Source organism: Triturus cristatus, chromosome 3_1 (genome assembly GCF_964204655.1).
Source record: "Triturus cristatus chromosome 3_1, aTriCri1.1, whole genome shotgun sequence".
NCBI classification, from domain to species: domain Eukaryota; kingdom Metazoa; phylum Chordata; class Amphibia; order Caudata; family Salamandridae; genus Triturus; species Triturus cristatus.
The window spans coordinates 1,100,407,043-1,100,425,365 of record NC_140583.1 but is presented as its reverse complement, the minus strand read 5'-3'; positions in this window follow the sequence as shown (position 1 = coordinate 1,100,425,365).

Below are 18,323 nucleotides of genomic sequence, written 5' to 3'. Positions count from 1 at the left end.
GCTTTCAGCTTCACCCCTGTTTTCCCACTGGCTTGACAAGACACACACGTCCGGCAGTAGGTGTCGGACCACACTTTCATTTGAGGCCAATAAAAGTGTGGGACAAGCCGGGCAAAGGTCTTGTCTTGCCCCAGGTGTCCTGCCAAGGGGATCTCATGAGCCAATTCCAGGAGAAAGGCTCGATAACGTTGAGGGACAACCAAGGCCCGTGACGATCCGTGTATGGGTGCCTTGGGTTCACTGTAGAGGAGGCCATCCTCCCAGTAAATGTTGTAGCTCCCCTCAACGTTCCCTGCTGCCTGTGCTTCGGCCTGTCGCCTCAGTCCCTCAAGGGTAGGACACTCCCTCTGGCCCTTGCAGAATTCCTCCCTGGTCGGCCCTCCCTCCACGTGCCACTCGGCCGGGATGGGTAGGTTCTCCAGTTCGGTAACATCCCCCTCCGCGGACTCCTGGTCCACCACCTCCTGTGGCCTATCTGTCACACGGGGCACGGATGCCGAGGCAGGCTCCTCCTGCCCTCGGTTCTTCCCTTGGTCGGCAGCCGGCTGTGCCTTTGTTCCAGGCTCCCGCCTAAACGAACTCCCCCTCCGGGTAGTCGCAGACCCTGTGCTGACACAGGCCCAGTCAGGTGTACCCAGCATCTCAGCATGAGTCCGGTATTCCACCTCCTTCCAAGCATTATGCTCCATGTCATTCCCCAGCAGACAATCGACTGGCACGGCAGGGCTTACGGCAACTCGAAGCAACCCTGCAACCCCTTCCCATTCAAATGGAACCTCGGCCACCGGATAGTGGCCCATTCTGCCATCAGCCATCGCGGCAGGGTGGAGTACATTGGGAATCACCTGCTCTGGAGACACCAGTTGGCTACGTACCATAGTCATACTGGCTCCTGTGTCTCTCAGAGCCTCCCCTCTTTGGCCGTTGATGGTGACCCACTGCCCATACTTTGTGGTATTTGCGGGCACCTGGATCTTAGGAACCATCTCCCGTTCTCCCAGGGACACTAAAGTGACACCCGCCCACTCCCTTCCCTTATCTAAAGGCATATCCTCCCCGAGCACTACACTAGCTACTCCGGGGGCCTTTCCTCCGATGGGAGGGGGTGGTCTTTTTGGGCACTTCACATCTCCCTTATAGTGTCCGACACCACCGCACTCGAAGCAATGGACAACCCTTGGCTGCTGACTCTGGCCAGGATTAGGGTTTCTGGGTGGGTTAGCCCTAGGGGTGAATCCCGTTCCCTTCCCTTGGAAACTATTTTGGGGGCCTTTAGAGAACTCCGTTTTCTTTTCCCCTCCCTCTTTCTTCTGGGGGGCGCCCTGTCCGGTCTTTTGAGAGTCCCCCTTGTGGACACCCGGGTACTAGCCCAAATGTCCGCCTCCTCAGCAAGCTTCCGGGGATTGGTCAGCTTGCTATCCATCAGGTGTTGACGCAGTTCAGGGAAATGTTTTTCGAGCAGGTGTTCCTTCAACATCAAATCAAACAACCCCTCGTAGTCCCTCACCTCGCTGCCCTGTATCCAACCCTCTAATGCCTTCTTTGCATAGTCCAGGAAATCCACCCAATTCTGTGTGCCCAGTTTGTGGCTACCCCGGAACTTCTGTCTGTACTTCTCGGGTGTTAGTCCAAACTTCCTCACGAGCGCCACTTTCATGGTGGGGTAGTGGGTCTGCTCATCCTGCTCCAGGGCCAATAATGTATCCCTGCCAGCTGGAGGCATGTAATTATACAATCCCCCTCCCCAATATTTCCCTGGAACCCCATGGGCTCTTAAAGAGACCTCATAGGCCGCTAGCCACTTGGCAATGTCATCCCCCGCACTATAGCTGGCTACTATGTCTTTTGGCAGATAGGGTTTGGGTTCCCTAGTGATTTCTCTGCCTTCGCTGCCACCATTAGGAACAGTGTGTGCCCCGACCCGTAGGATCTGGAGATCTATCTCCCTGAGCCTCAACTCGTGAGCCATTCTCCGTTCCTCCTTTTCTTTCTCCAACTTCGCCAACTCCCATGTGAGCTGTCTTTTCTCCCTCCGGTCAGTTAATTCTGCTTCTGATAAGCCGTTGCTAGAGACACTGCTGCCCTTCCTTGAAAGTGTTCTGGGCCCCGCTAATAGGTTCCCCACCTCAGGTTGGTACAAACCAGCCCCCGCGCTGTCAGTCTCTCCATCCCTGTCCTTCTTCTCAACCTTACTTTCTCGTCGTGCCTCCCCCCAAGCCCTCAAGCTGGTCTGGAGCTCACCCTTCTTTGCACCTTGGGGACAAAACACCCCCTCTCGCTGACAAAACTCTCTGAGTTGGGCCACAGTGTAAGTTTCCACATCCTCCAACAAAACTCCATTTTGCCCACTCAGGATAGAAGACAGTTGCTTACAGAAGCTATGCAGGGGGGTACCTTTTGTAATACCTCCTCCCACCACCAGAAGTAAATTTGGAAAAAACAAAACTCAAAATTAGGAAGTCCGCTTTGAGAAAACTCCCGGTGTAGGCCTATGGACTACCCAAAGTTATTGTCGAGTAGACGCAAGCACAGCTCTATCCCACCACTGAACACCAATTTTATGTTGGAAACCGGGCAACCGGGTTAGCGGACACCAGGTTCCCAGCACAGTGGTAGCTTGGCTCGAGCGGTTGGGGGTCAGGCACCGTGTTAACTGTACGTCACACCCTCACAATAACCATGCGTTCATCCGTTCCAAAAACGACACTACACCGTAAAAATTATGGAAGTCAAGATGAAAATATATATGTCTTTATCTTATTTTCTCTTAGTTGCAGGCTTCACATCATAAATACAATACAATAGGATTTTCCTTCAAAAGAGCAGGTCAAATAAACAATGCTACTTCGGAATTTCAACAAATAGGTTCAGGTCATCATTTAGCAAAGAATAAATAGAGGTGCAATAAATATAGACGGCAAATAAATACAGTCAGACAATAAATACAGTGCAAGAATAAATTAGTGGAAGACAATAAATAAAGCACCTACAATAATTAAGGTAAAGCAATCAATGTCAATTACAGATCAGATCACTTTCATGAGGTCACTTGGTCTTACTTTGCCCATACACAGCTTGTGGTCATTTGGATGGCATGGGGGTGTCCCACCTAGATTGGTCAAGGCTGGGGCTTAAGCTGAGGCAGAACAAGGGTAACCTAAAGATCTGGCCCTCCAAACTACACAGCCCTTTACGGAGGTCACTGTACCAGTCTCAGTTCACCCCTGGCATTCCCAGGCTTGTCCTAACACCCCTCTAACCCCTAGGATGGTCTTTAGGGCTCCACGGGGCCTTAGACGCCCCCTCTACCACTTACTGTCCCTTCCACGACGATTGGCTCCGCTCGGCACCGTGTCGACGCCGTGAGGCGGCTCCGGATCGATGTCGCTGGGCGGCCTCGACTCGATGTCGCTGGGCGGCCTCGACTCGATGTCGCTGGGCGGTCTCGACTCGATGTCGCCTTCCGGCGTCGCAGGGACACGGTCTCCCCGCTTCCGGGTGTCTCCGGAGTGCGATCTCCACTCCCGACCTCCGGCGCGCTTCACCTCAGTTTCCGGTGACTCCGGTGGGCGGACTTCACTCCCCCGTCGACGCCCCACCTCGACCTCAGGTGACTCCCTACTCGACCTCTGGTGCCTCTCCACGACCTCCGTCGGCGCCCTCACTCGACCTCTGACGGCTCCGGGTACGACGTCTGCTTTCTGTCAGCGCCGCTTCTCTACCTCAGGCCCCAGGTCTCCAGGCTTCTCGACGTCAGGACTTCAGGAGGACACCACTGAACAGGTCAGGAGCTTGCTGTTCTTCCTCTTTAAGGCCTGTTCCAAATGTTCAGATCCTTAAGATGGTTCTTCTGGTCTTGGTCCCACACAGGGCTTTAGGCTGGGCTTGGTCAGTAGGGACTAGCATCAAGGGTGGGTTTCTGGACCCCACTCCAAGCACTGGTTTCCACCTCTGCTGCCTTTCTACGACCTCCTTCTATCTCTGTCCTCTCTCCTCTGCAGTCAGATGCCAACTGCCACTCTGAGATGGCCTCCCAACATTCTAAAACTGCCTCCCACTATCACAGGATTCTAGAATGTTCCAGAAGGTTCTAGTTATGTCACAGGTGACAATGGGTGGCCACCATTTTGTGTCTCAGGCCCTCAGACAGAAGTTCCAGGGGTAGGGAAAATGGCTCCCTGACCCTGCATCAACACTAACAAGTCTGGTGGTTCCCAAAAAGGAAAAATTATAACAGGGTTTGAGGCAGAAGTGGGACAAAATAAATAATGATGAGGAGGGACCACCCAAAGGGCTGACAGGTCTAACACCCTGTCACTCCCTTTTCAGTCCTCTAGTGACCCATTCAGCACCATGTACTAATCCATTCACTGTGCTAAAACCCAAACACTTATAAATTCACCAAGATACTATCTTTGCAGTACTCTAATCATTCAGTCAGTGCCTAAGTATTCATACACTGAGCCAGGCCTTAGCACATGGACTGCTTTAAACCCCTATGCACTATGCATGCAGTCTTCTAACCACCTAGACACTTGTCTTTCACACTTTCAATTTCCTAGTCAGTATCCATACAGTCCAGCACTTGCGACTGCCTTTGCACTCCTCTAGTGACTCATTCAGTACCAAGTACTAATCTATTCCCTGTGCGAAAAGCCTAGCACTTATAAATTCACCCAGGCACTCTCCTTGCTGTACTCTAATCATTCAGTCAGTACCCAAGTAGTCATGCATTGAGCCAGGCCTTAGCACATGGGCTGCTTTAAATGCCTATGCAGTATTGATGCAGTCCTCTAATCACCTACACAGTTGTGTTTCACACCTTCAATTCCCTAGTTAGTATTTATACTCTTCTAGCAAACACCCTGTCACTCACCCAGTGTGTCTCCTTATAGTACTGTAATCATTTAGTCAGTTAGCATGTAGTCTTTTAGTGAGGTAGGCTTTAGGGCATGAACTGCTTCAAAGTAGTATGCACTATGCATGTAGTGTTTTAACGATCGTCACACTTGTGGTTCAGGGCTATAGTTTCTTAGTCAGTTTTTATATAAAATGTGTTTGTACAGTAATGGAATAGTATAATTTTGAAAGTTATTAATATACATTTATGTGTGATTCTTTTTTACAGATACAGAACAGGAGTGTTTCTCATCTGTTTGCACTCTTCTCGTGCAAGATTGTTTGGATGAAGGGTCCTTAGGTGTTTCATCATACTTGCTGTGCCGCACGAGTATTTTTTGTTAGGATCCCCTCGTAACAGAACTCTTTGGCAAATCTTGCGAATGAAGAAGATGGCATTGGTCTTTGTTTGCCCCTTGGAAAAAGTTAAAAATGTCTTCACCACTGAAGAAAAACGTTGTGGGCGTGGTGCTTTCTGCAAAAAAAATTCCTCAGATTCGGTAAATAGTTTAAAGCGGCAACATTTACAGTTTTTGTAAGTTAAACTTATAAAATTTTGTTAGCTGTATACATTTTATATATCTGTGATGTGTTTCTTGTGGTATTTTGTTGAGAATACCATGTTGTTTTTTTTTAACAATCTTTTTGATTTTCCAGGTCTGTCGTCGACATCCGTGGTTCCCACAGGAGTGTTCCGCTTTGTTGTTTTGTATTATTGTTGTTACATTTTGTTTATTAGTTTATTGTTTATATTTATGTAAATAAAAAAATAAAGTTTGAAAATAGTTTATCGTTTATATATTTATTATTATAAAAAATAAAGTTTGAAAAAAAAATTAATAATGTTTTTGGTTGTTCTCTTAACTGCTGTGTGACTCTTTCTTGTTCTTATTACTGTTATGTTGTAAAGTGGCATGCACCACCTCCAAACGGCACTGTGATGTTGTTGTTGGATTGTAGCAGGACATGCGCAAATAGGCATTACAATGGCGTGCCGTACGAGTGCACGAGATACAACAGCTCACCGTAAAAAGTGTGGGAGCTCGTGGGAGGGAGGAGCAGCCGTTTGGCAACATATCACACAGTGAACTCGACCATGTGCCACATGCTGGGCATCTCATCCATGATGACCACGGTCGCAGACATCCCACAACACCAACGACTGGCCTTTGTACACATCCTGTATGAATGCAGCGTGGTTTTCACTTCTATGCTCGTTCAGTGGTGTGATGTTGGCAGGTTGTGTGACTTGTGCTCCTTGTTGGTGTGTTTCATTTTGGCCATTGTTAGTCTATATGTGTGTTGTACTTAATTGTGCATGTGTGACATTCTGCCCATCTCCCCCCTCCCCCCACTCCCTGCTTCTTCCTCTTCCTAGTGCTGTTGTGTCTATAATTTTGTTGCTGCACACATAAATACATGTAAAGAATAAATTAGAATAGTTCCTTGATTCTTTTAGGTTTCAAAACTTCTCTATTGGTTTCTTTTTAATTTTTCATATGAACCGTTTTTTTTAATATTCAACAACACATAGAAGTTAGAAGTGCAACGTATTCTATCAACACACTTTCTAGAACATTCTACAATACGTGCAGGTTAAAAGTTCATCAATTTTTTAAAACTTTATAATATTTTGTAACATTTTCTTGAACATTTAACGACACATGCAGGTTAAAAGTTGACGATTGTTTTAAGTTCGAACAGTGCCTTCCAACTGCAAGTAGCAGGTGTGGTTGAGCTGAGCAAATTTTATCCTATGATATGTACTCCACGTTGAAACGGCTTTTTCTTAACCAATCACAAAGATGCTTTTTCACAAAACTAATGGGCACCCTACTTTTAAAAAAGAATGCTTTTCATGATATCTTCAGAGATAAGTTATAGATAGGAATTAGCATTTAAAAAACCTTTGAAATTCACTGAAATAACCATAGGTTTCATGCACGTTATAGTTAGGAATTGGCATTTAAAAAACCTTAGAAATTCACTGAAAAAACCATAGGTTTCAGGGGTGTTATAGTTAGCTGGACATTTCCCTCGTACAAAACCCTAGAAATTCCCCTGTTATAGTTAGTTCAGCTAACTATAACTCGCGCCCCCGCAATGCACTGCTGATGACTTCACATATTACATCACTCATGACATGGTCAGTGACATCACTGATGACATCACTGATGACATCTCAAATGACATCACTGCCTAAAATAGACATCTGGTTTTTTTGGTGTTATATTATTCATGCTGTTATCAAGGAACTTAGGAAATGTCAATTATTTTGATGCCATCAGGTGTTATATTCCTGAGTTAGGCCCATGTAGCGAAGCAGCTTATTTCATATATTATCCTATTTTCCAGCAGTAACATTTTGCACATATGTTTGTGTGTGACAATATTGGATTAGTTTCCCTGAAACTAAACTTGTTTGCACATCTAGCTTCGCACAACATTATCACAATGCCCTGAACATCATGTACAAGATCTCATTTCGCACTATGTACAAATGTCATCTCTATCTTCATGCACGGGGCAACAGTGCTCTCTACATATCGATAACATTCCTAATCTATATGCTCATCACAAGGCTGCTTTCTATTTTAAAAGATGAGCATCCCGATAGATTAGCAGAGGAGGCCCTCCAGCTGACACCACAAGTCTGAGCATGCCAAGAATTCACCATGCAGCGGTCTAACATCTCGTGAGGGGTGTCCAGTTTGTGACCAAGACGGGGTCCTTCATTCTCTCCCACAAGGTAATGAGGTTGGATCGTCCCTTGGGAAGATTCTTGGCTCTACACCTACACACACTCTAGGTACAGTTAGAGTAGGGTTTGCATAGTAGGACGATGCGCGATTATTTCCTTGTTTTATATGCCTGCATATATACATTGTTTTACACCATGGTAGAACTATATCTTCTACTCACGCTTTTGGTGCTTGTAATTACTGTCTATTGCAGCGCATGTATTCTATATGAGAATAACTTTTGTTCAATAAATATATTCAAAACGACCCACTGTCTATTTTCTGTATATCTCTCTGAGAATAAAGAACGCCCGAGTGATTGAGCAAAAGTTTCTGTACTGTTTACTTGATCCCTGAGGGGTCAGAGTTGTCATGTTCAGTGGTTGCTAGAAACCATTCGCTCCCTGGTAGGTAAGGGGGCTTACAGTGGCACTGTGATGTGCCCAGAATCAGTCTTGACACTATTCCCCTAGTTTATGTTGTCCAAAGAATGTGCAGATCCTACGGATTAGTAGGAACTACACGACACTGGGTTAAGGTGATGCAACATGACTTCCTGGAAGGGGCGTGGCTTCAGCAGCCACGATGACGGTCGTGTCTGCGTAGAGCTTCGACAGGCAGCACAAATTACCGACATTTACAGGTACTGGTGGTTCCCGTTTGCCAGGACAGGGCCATCCGGAAGACGGCAGGCAGCCTCAGCACTTATACCGGACAAGATTGACGAAGCTGGGATGCAGAATCGGCCAAGGGACAGAGCGTGTGCACAGACGGACAGAGCCAAAATGGCGGCACTCGACTCCTAGGTGTTTGCTCTGGAGGTGACAAGATTCGCGACCCGAGTCGAGGAGCCCACACCGACGTCGGACGCAGGAGCGGATTGGAATCAGTAGCATTACTATACCGCAACGGCAAAGCAGACACAAGGAATACCTGACAAGCAGCTGATCCAGCACAAGACACACCCAGGGGAGAAAAAGAGAAAAGGAGGACAAAATCTTTTCCAACAACATCTTATCCTTCCCTGCGTCGCAGACCCGACTTCACACTAGCTCATTCACACACGCAGTCATTGGTGGGGCCCATAACACCAACACTCACACTAACTCCACTCAACGAGTCTGCACGCAGGAGGGATGATGAATGAAGTGCTGCACATGTGGGGGAGTACATTATAGCTTATAGGAAAGAAAAGTTATTTTACAGAATATACATTAACATCACCCCCTATAGGATCCTAACCTTAAACATTAAGGCACTCCACCACTTGGTCGACGGACCAATTAGTTGCACTGGTTGATGGTGATTTAGAACCAGCTAAAACACATTTAAGACTCAGAATCCTCTACTCTCTTCATTGAAAACCCACAAACTCGTAATTTCTGTTAATCAAATATTGGTTTATCTAAATATTGTTTACAATTGATATTAGCATTTTGGTCAATCAAAGTTTAGAATTTTGTTCAATCAGCACAAATCGCATGACATTTATGTTGACCTATTCTTGCTGTCTGGATTTTTCCTAATTCATTTGGCTCTGCATAACCAAATTTAGCCATTAAATTGTCCAAATAAAGCAGGCCAAAGCTCAAAGTCCGAAAGTTCTTTGCTCAGCACGTTACAGTCCCAAAGATCTCCAAAGGACCAGAAATCGTGCAAGCATCTGTCATCGCCTGTGGGGTCGATAGGGGTGTGCAGTCATCGAAAACCGCAGAATGCCCGAATGCCTCTCTTCTCAATCTAAACCCCTCCCTATTCTACTACCCTTTTTATAATGAAATTCGGGATAACATGAAACATTCTTAGGCTAAGAAGGTAGATGATTGGTTAATTTGAAACGTCCGATCTTTACAATACTTGAGGTTCTCATGGATTTTGCTGGTTCACTTCCTCTGTCCATGTTGCCCTTATGCAACAATGTAAAAGTTTTGCTTGTATGTCCCAATTGTTCATTTAGACCAGATTTTACTGACTGAAGTTTGGCAGTCATCCATGTTCCTATCCTTGACCAGGAACACTGTGCCTTGAGGTCGCCTGGAGGTCTACGGAGCCATCCGAGTCTGCGCAGTAGGCATCGCCCTCACGAGACGGTGGCCACTTCTGAACTCCATTTCGGACCCCATGTTTTGGTAGGCCCAAATGTCAACTTAAGCGAAACAAACACAAAAGAGTAATTAATACATAGAAATGAAGATTCTAATGTTAAACCCTCATTAATCCCTTTATGTATTAGTATTTTCCTAGGTTTTAGCGACATTTAAAGCAATAAAACTCACCCTTACGGTCCAAAACGGGAACGCAAATACCACAAAGGCAAAATAATTCATGCGATATCCTATTACCACACGTACTACTATTAATATGCGTACATAATTTAGTTATTAGAGTTATTTTGCCATGCAAATATCAATACGTCCCACGTGTAATTGATGTTTAATGAAGGTGCAAATTTAACGGTGCAAATAGTTGGTTAATATAACACAGCAAACCGTTAGTCAAATTATAATATAAGTAGGTTATATAATTAGTATTTTCATGCAAAATAGAGGAGGTATACAAAATTTTGCTTTACCTGCTCCATCACAGCCCATCACCATCGGAAGTCCCTCCATTAAGATGGCGACACCCAAGGTAGTTGATGAGGCTCTGTGACCCCTTCAGAGCCCGGGAAGAAGACGATCGAGACTGGTCCAGGTGAGTGCCAGAACCTAGGCCAGCAGCGAGGGGGCCGACATACCGCTAGCACGTGACCGCCAAGGGACTGCCCCCGAGACACGGAGAGCGGTCGAGCTCCCCCCAGGGGAATCGAGGGTCTGTGAGCAATAACGCCCCATCTAATAGCCTGCAAGGATGAAGCGCTGTGGGGAAAGTACCCCCTGGCAGACATCTGCAACAGGCCAGACAGACCCAGGTATATAGTGCGACCACACAGGGAGAGGTCACAAGCCCGTAAAGGGCCAAGAGTCGCATCACGAACGCGGAGCCCACCGTCAGCTATTCTGTGTCCCCCCCCAAACAGGTTCACTGGCGTAGTAATTTGTCCCCAGCAAAGGAGAGGTAGAAGAGGACCCCGCCGACGGCGGGGGAGGGAACAGCAGCACACGTCGCGACAGTGGCATCAGGAGAGCCCAGCGCCGAGGGAAAGTGGAGATTCGGCAGGCGGTCAAACAGCTCTCGGTTATCGTAAGAGAGCCGGAACCCTCAAGCCAGTGGGAAGGCAGAAATATCCCCTAAGATCTGCACAAAACAAGACCACGTCACACTCTAAATAGTGGCGAGGCAAGCGTCCGCTGGTCCCCCAACTGATAGAGAACAGCCAAGAAAGTAGTAACATCCTCCTCCTCACCACTGACAAAGAAGTATCCTCTAAAGGGATCATCAGTAGATCGCAGCAGATCCAACCACCCTCCCACCCGTCAGCACCCGCCATCTTACTGAAGTAGGCACGGCGATAGGTGCCAGGACTCGAGGTGCGGTAAATGAGGAGAACGGCGACGCATAACAGATAAAGAGTGCAGCGGGGAGAGGAGAGAGAATCACAGAGGAGAAGGAGGTCATTGAGCCTCAGCACTGGGGTGACCCGAACAGAAGAGTGTTACACTATAAGCAACACGCCAACACAGGAGAGGGCATAGCTAGCCAAGATACCATCAACCGCAGTGCCCTTGGTGGCTTTAAGAATGGGTCGACAGCAAGTCACCGGGAATCCGCAAACACCGGCCCACACAAGACAGTCCTCCCCATCAACAAAAAGTTCCAGAACTGAAGAGGACTCCGCGACACCAGCGTCAATGCCCGACAAAGTGGACAAAGTACTGGAAGCAATTGAACACTCATGTGTCACGATGGAAGACAGATTTGGAGCGTTGGCCACAGATTTTAACTTGCTTAGAGACAACCATCAGAAATTGGCGGATAGAGTGACACAAGGAGACAAAACCCTCAAGAACATAGAGCCCCAAATCAAAACTCAACAGGAAACACTGACCAAACTTCAACGCAGGGTCAAGATCCTGGAGGAAAAAACAGACGACTTAGAAGGCCGCTCCTGACGATGCAACATTCGGGTGATCAATTTACCGAAGGGGTGGAGGACCCTAATCCTGTCAAGTATGTGGAATCGTGGCTCCAATCGTTCACACCGGCCTCAGAACAAACCCCGTATTCTGGGTAGAGAGAGGGCACAGATTGCCAGCACGGAAGCCACCATCAGGAAACCCACCTAGACCTTTACTACTAAAACTCCTGCATTTTAGGGATAGATACGCAATGCTGAGAGTGGCCCGACAAAGGGGCACATACAGGTTGAAGACAAGATAGTTATGTTATTTCCGGATTACTCCCAAATGGTGCAACGACAACGAGCCTCGTTCCTGGAAGTCAAATGCCTGATTCGGAAAAAAGCGATTCAATATTCCTTGCTCTTTCCAGCACGGCTTAAAATAATGTATGAGGGACGCTCCATCTTTTTTACGACCCCCAAAGAAGCATATGACTGGGTGGAATAGCTTCCGCAAACAGGGAAACCCCGAGCTGCCGTGCATGAAAAGCAAGGCCCCAAAGGCAAACATCAACAATCGAACAGAGCGACCCAGGAAAGGGCCACCGCCCACACAGAGACACCGGCGAGAGGCCCTCCAAACCTTGATCAGATTATCGAGGAACGTCGGAGAGCCCTGCAAGCAGCAGCAGAAATAGGGCCTACGGTGGGGAGCTCAGACGGCGAGAGGGGCCCTCATATCGTCACCTCTGAAGATGAAGTAGATGATACCAATACATCCTGAGACAGCTCGGTTACCCCGCCGGAGGTGACCCCACAGACTGCGGACACTTTTATTTAACAAGCACACTATGAGGTGGTAAGACATACAATACACCATATACACCCTATTGTGGACCAGGTGGGAATTAAGAACACACGCATACACACCCCCAGCCGCTTAGGGTTGCCTAAGATTGGCGATGGAAATTGCCGGCACCGTGCACACCCACACCCCATTGATCAAATAAGGCTTTCCCGTAAGTTTAACACTAGTACCTGAAACCACGATGATGAATACAAGCCCCAGCTAGGCCCGCAAGAGACAAGGGTTCGCTCTTCTGTAACGAAATCTATAAGGAAGTTGGCACGGAAACTGCAAAGTACAAAAACAACGTTTATTAACCCTTAAGGGTGGTCCTACAATCCACACAACACTCTTCAGTATTGCAAGGAGTAGCACAAAGAACTTGCATACACAGTCCCCTTTTATACACAGCGAAGGGGCTCATGAGTGGGTGGATACCACTAAGTTGAAGAACATTACCATTTAGGGTCATTCTCGATACCGAATCAATACATGGGCGGAGCTAACACACTCCTTGGGCCCGCGAAAACACATGGTCAAGCAAAGCTAATTATAACAGATGTGGTCAAGTCTGGGCATGCGCCAGACGGACAAGGGAGAGCTATTTATAACCTGTTGCTAGGCAGATTACAAGAGCAACTAACACAGAAGTCGGACTCTCCTCGTGGTGAACACATGGCAGCATGTCAATACAAAATGGAGTCTGGACTTCGGCCAACATAATGGGGAAAACACGATTAGAGGGAAACACTAATGTTTTCAGTAAATGCTTAATCACATTCTGCCTTAATTTACAACAGACGACCCTTTCAGCATTTACTGAAGACATCTGGCTTCCAAGAATAATCATCGTATATGTCAATTATCATCATTCCTTTAACCTCTTTAGCTAGACCCTTCTGGCGGGCAACATCGGCAATAGCTTTCTTATCTGGAATGCAGAATGAAATGCATACAGAACAGCACAATGGTCCACATTGAATACACATACAGAGAAAGAACAGAATTGCTATAATAATGCAGAGACCAGTTAAGACCTTCCATCCCCAGGCAGTAACCAATGCCCAAAACCATCCAGAAAAGGACCAAGTGCCGTTTTCCGTGTGGATTTCAGCTGCTATTTTATGCAGCTTATTAATGGCGTTATAAACGGATGGCGTATGATCAGGAATGAACACACAGCAGCTACTTCCAATAATTTTACAGGCTCCTCCTCGATCAGCTAGCATTACATCCAATACCATACGGTTCTGCAATGCAACAATTCTAGTAATCTGTAATTCTTCCGTAAGATTCCCAAGAGCAGCAGCAGTCTGATTTGTCACAGCTTCTACCACTCTTGTTAATCTTCGGATCTTCCTACTATTCAAAGCGGCTCCGACAAAGAAAAACAGTCCTAAATTAAAATCAATATACTGTTGCAAACTGGTATCAGTTTGATCCACATCATCGATCGATAAAGTACGTTTATACCTATTTACAGTCACATTATTCAACAATTTCAAGTCTTTATGATACGATGCAGGTGCTAGGAATACAGGAGGTAATAGGAATGATACATAGCATACCTCAGACCACCCAGCCGGCAGACGGTAATAACCTTTATTTCCGCACACAAAATAGGTATTATGGGACGCTAGGAAGGTGCTGTTGTTCAACCCATCAATGTTTAACACAGTTATACAATCACTGACACCGACAGGGATAAAACCCACACTCTGGACGCACAGGTCCGCTTGGGCTTGTGCTACTTGGATTACAAATTTCTCTCTTCCCATAGTGTCTCTGGTGTTCGTGAAGATATAGGGAATGGATTCATTGTCCGGTCGGTATTCTTCCCATTCCCAAATTGTCCCATTCGCTTGTGGATATCCATTCTTGTCCTGATGGTATTCTTTATTAAGTCTGAAAAGCAATCGTCCCACTGTCGGTTTTCGAGTGGCAAACAACAGAGTGTACCATGCTCTACAGGAGCCATTGTGAGAGAAAGGAAGTGGTATGAATGGCGTACCTCCTTTCTTCTGATGGGCTGGCATCATCCCACATATCCAACAGTTCGTAGCGTTTGTAGCAACGTGGGTGTGATGCAGCATCTGAATGAAAGTGTTATTCAAATAGGATTGTCGATGCTTCAACTCTTGATATGGCAATGTGTAAAAGTAGTGCTCCGCAGGCACTGGAGTCGTCAACACAAGTGTCTCTCGGGCTGGAGTTGCCTCCTCCACAAACCATGTGGTTATACCAACGATAGCTACTGTTAGCATGAACCCCAACGCACAAAAAATTTTCTTCTTCTCCATGTCAAAGGAAACAATACCCTAATATCTTCCTGAAACTAAAAGTCTGTCAGAACTCTTCCCCTTGGGCAGCGGTTGGTTTCTTCACCAGCGGGCCAAGACGGGTGTCGCTACACTAATGCAGGGCTGATCCCCCCCCCTTGCCTCATCGGCTCTCCGTTTCACTAACCCAAGGGCCGTTCTGACAGTATGTCCCGGTACTGGAAACCTCACTTCCTTGGTCGCAGATGATATCGCCTTCCTCCAGAAGTCGTATGGTCCGGAAAAAACTCCTCAGTGTCGTTTGGCTCTGCAGCACGGCCTGTCTCTGCTGCTAGGATGTCTCGTTGATCGGTCAGCACGGCAGACTCCACCAATCCGGGCGGTACCTTTCGACAGTGCAAGGAATGGATCCAATTCTTCCTGTTCGAGACTCGCACTGCCGTCCTCGTTGCAAGAAGGACTTGCTCAGGTCCGACCCATCTCGGCTCCAAACTGTTCGTCCTGTCGAAGACCTTCAGCATGACATGATCCCCAGGGCGGAGACCATGTCCTTCACCGGTAGACCGATCAGGGAGCGCCTCTCGGACCTGTTGATGAATAGAAACCAAGTTATCCGTTAACTGTGCCAGATAATCACCCATCATCACACAAGGTACATCATACACAGCCTTAGGCCTTGGTGGACCCCAAATATTCATTGGGCGTCCAAATACAATCTCATAGGGTGTAAGGCCGGTTCGAGAGTGTGGCACCGACCTAATTGACAATAACGCCAGTGGCAAGGCGTCTGGCCAAGTCAAAGATGTTGAAGCTTGAATTTTGGCGATCTTAAGCTTCAGTGTACCATTATACTTCTCGACTAGTCCTGCAGACTGAGGGTGGAACACGGCGTGGAACTTCTGGGTGATGCCTAGGCCCTTCAAGACATACTTTATAACATCTGCTACAAAGTGAGGGCCATTATCACTCCACAGAAGTCTACAGACGCCGTATCGGGGGAAAAACTCTTTCAGCAATAGCTTCGCTGTAGTCATTGCAGTATTGTCTTTCGCAGGGTACGCCTCAACCCATTTACTGAAGGCGCAAACCACTACTAGAACATACTTCAAATTGTTACAGCGCTCAAGCTGGATGTAATCCATCTGCAGAACCTCAAAGGGTGCAGTGGGTGTCGCAAATCCTCCTGCTGGAGTTCGCGTGCCTTTCCCTGGGTTGTACTTCAGACAAATCATACAGGTCTGCACCACCCTCTTTGCTGTGCTAGCAATCTCTGGATGCTCCCAAACTTGGGTAAGCAATTTCACAATTGCAGAAGCTCCAACATGTGCTAGCCCATGTGCCATCTGGACCATAGGTTGTACAAAAGCCGTGGGTAACTTCCATCTATCCATCTGCTTATTTCTCCAGAAACCCTCGTCATCCAGTTCTCCTTCGCTAACCCATTGTTCCCGCTCTTTGTCAGAAGCGGTCTTTTGTATTTCTCGCACTTGCTCCTTCGCATCATGCCATCTCTCCACCTGTGACTTCACTACATACATGGCAGTAGTGCCGGGCTGCATCGCAGTCTCCCGTGCTACTCGATCCGCTAACGCATTCCCTTCTCCAACCTTATCAACCACTTTCCTATGGGCGCTACACTTAACAATGGCGATTTTCTTTGGGTATGTCAATGCAGTTAAAAGGTTGTGAACTAACTCCCCATGCATTATCTGTACCCCATGTGACGTTAGAAACCCTCTCTCCTTCCAGAGTAGGCCGAAATCGTGCGCTACTCCGAAGGCATAGCGGCTGTCTGTGTAAACATTCACACACAATCCTGTACTGAGCTCACACGCTCGTGTTAACGCTATCAGCTCCGCTGCTTGAGCTGATTTCTGTGGTATGCGTGCTGTCTCCACTATCGTCTGTAACGTAGTAATTGCATACGCTGCTGAAGTCGTACCATCTGGTAGCTTCAGGCATGATCCATCTACCCACAACTCTCCATCTACATCTGAAAAGGGCGTATCCTGGAGATCAATACGACCCTTTGTTTGTTCCTCAGTCACAAGAATACAATCATGCGCTTTCTGTGCCTCAGGCTGGGTCTCGGGGTATGGCAACAATGTGGCCGGGTTTAATGTCACGCACCTTTTTAACGTAATGTGAGGAGCTAAAAGCGTCAACTCATATCCCGTTAAACGGGCACTGGTCAAATGCTGCGTCTTTGTTTGATTAAGCAGGGCATCAACAGCGTGGGGAACTAACACCAACAGTTTATGGGACAATACAATTCCTTCACTCTGCCGTATTGACACAGCTGTCGCCGCAACTGAGCGAAAACACCCTGGCAATGCTCGGGCGACAGGATCAAGTACAGCCGAAAAGTATGCACAAGGGCGCTGCTTATCGCCGTGCATCTGCACCAAGACTGATAATGCACATCCATCTTTCTCATGCACATACAACGAAAAGGGTTTTGCATAATCAGGGGTCCCTAACACTGGTGCTGAACAAAGGGCCTGTCGCAGTTGCTGAAAAGCAGCGTCACACTCATCTGACCAGGGGATCGGGATGGGCGTGTCTTTTGTCAAGAGAGCTAGTAATGGCTTAGCTATGTGTGAAAATCCCAATATCCACTGTCTACAAAAAGAAACAAGACCCAAAAATGCACGCACATCCTTCTGCGTGGATGGCCTTGGTGTGTCCAAAATTACTTGGACACGATCTGGTGTGAGTGCACGCCCCTCCTTAGACAAAAGGTGACCCAAATAAGTCACCTTTGGTCTACAGAATTGCAATTTCTTCCTAGAGACCTTATGATTGTGGGACGCTAAAAAGGAAAGTAAGGCTATCGTACTTTTCTCACACAACTCCAGGGTGTCAGCCGCCAACAGGATGTCATCAACATATTGAATGAGGGCGACCCCCTCGAGTAAAACAAAGGAATCCAACTGTCGCTTCAAAGCCTGACTGTAAATACTAGGGCTTTCTGTATAGCCTTGGGGAATTCTACAAAAACGATAAGATCTATTGTTTAATGTGAACCCAAAAAGAAATCGGCTATCAGGGTGAATGGGAATAGAGAAGAAGGCATTTTTCAAATCAATCACTGAGAACACGGTCGCCGTAGGCGGGACCAAGGTAAGCAACGTCGTGATATCGGAAACCACTGGGTACTGAGGTATCACGATCTTGTTCACCTCCCTCAAATCAATTATGAACCGATAAACCTTTGCATCCGTGTCCTTTTTCAGAATAGGGAGAATCGGACTGTTACAGATATTATAGGGAACTTCTTCCACTACCCCCACTGCGATCAAGTCTTGCACAATCTGAATGAGAGCCTCCTCGCCCTCCTGGGAAATACGATACTGTGGGAGGCGCGGTAGTACCGCCCCCTCCTGGACACTAATGTGGACCGGAGGAATCACCATTTGTCCGACATCTGTGTCCGATGTTGCCCATAAAGTTTGGGGGAGGGTAGCCAACAACGCATCCTCTGAGATCGTACACATCCGCCCAGATCGGGGGTAGTTGTCATTTAATATCACCCTCACACCCTCAGGGGAACAGCG